This window comes from Gavialis gangeticus, unplaced genomic scaffold (assembly GCF_001723915.1).
Source record: "Gavialis gangeticus isolate Ggan-Ray unplaced genomic scaffold, GavGan_comp1, whole genome shotgun sequence".
NCBI classification, from domain to species: Eukaryota; Metazoa; Chordata; order Crocodylia; family Gavialidae; genus Gavialis; species Gavialis gangeticus.
Genome location: NW_017728992.1, coordinates 182,159,082 through 182,159,524, shown reverse-complemented (window position 1 = coordinate 182,159,524; position 443 = coordinate 182,159,082). Strand labels below are relative to the sequence as shown.

General features: G+C 49.4%; 1 protein-coding gene across 1 annotated transcript in view; it reads right to left on the bottom strand.

The window, feature by feature from the left end:
* MTBP (MDM2 binding protein) overlaps nt 1–443 on the bottom strand; it is a 133,236-nt gene that overhangs the window by 112,835 nt on the left and 19,958 nt on the right. The gene's annotated exons all lie outside the window — the stretch shown is intronic.

Below are 443 nucleotides of genomic sequence, written 5' to 3'. Positions count from 1 at the left end.
AATCTCCCTCATGAAAGATTCTGAATGATGAATTGTACATGTAATCTTACTGTTTTGGTCGAGTTAGAAATTCAAGTAATCTAGTCATCTGACATGAGGGTTGCCAGAAGACAACAGCATGTTATTTTTTTATGGGTTCTTTCTTTTGGTGAATCTGTACCTTACCATTGCAGGCTTTATTTTGGTCAGCTTAAAGACCAATTCTAATATAATAAAACCCTCACCACTTCTGTCTGTCTGTCAGTGAGGCTCCAGGTCAAACGCGCATGCATGGCCCAGAGCCTTAGGACAGACAGAGACAGGCAGAGGCAGAGATGGGGGCTGAGGGGGTGAGGCCAGGCTGTACTCCCCGCTGTGGGGACCAGCCATGCAGGGGCATGGCTTGCTGCCACAGGGGACATGGCTTGTGACCATTGTGGGCGGGGGGGGGGAGGGGTGGCACA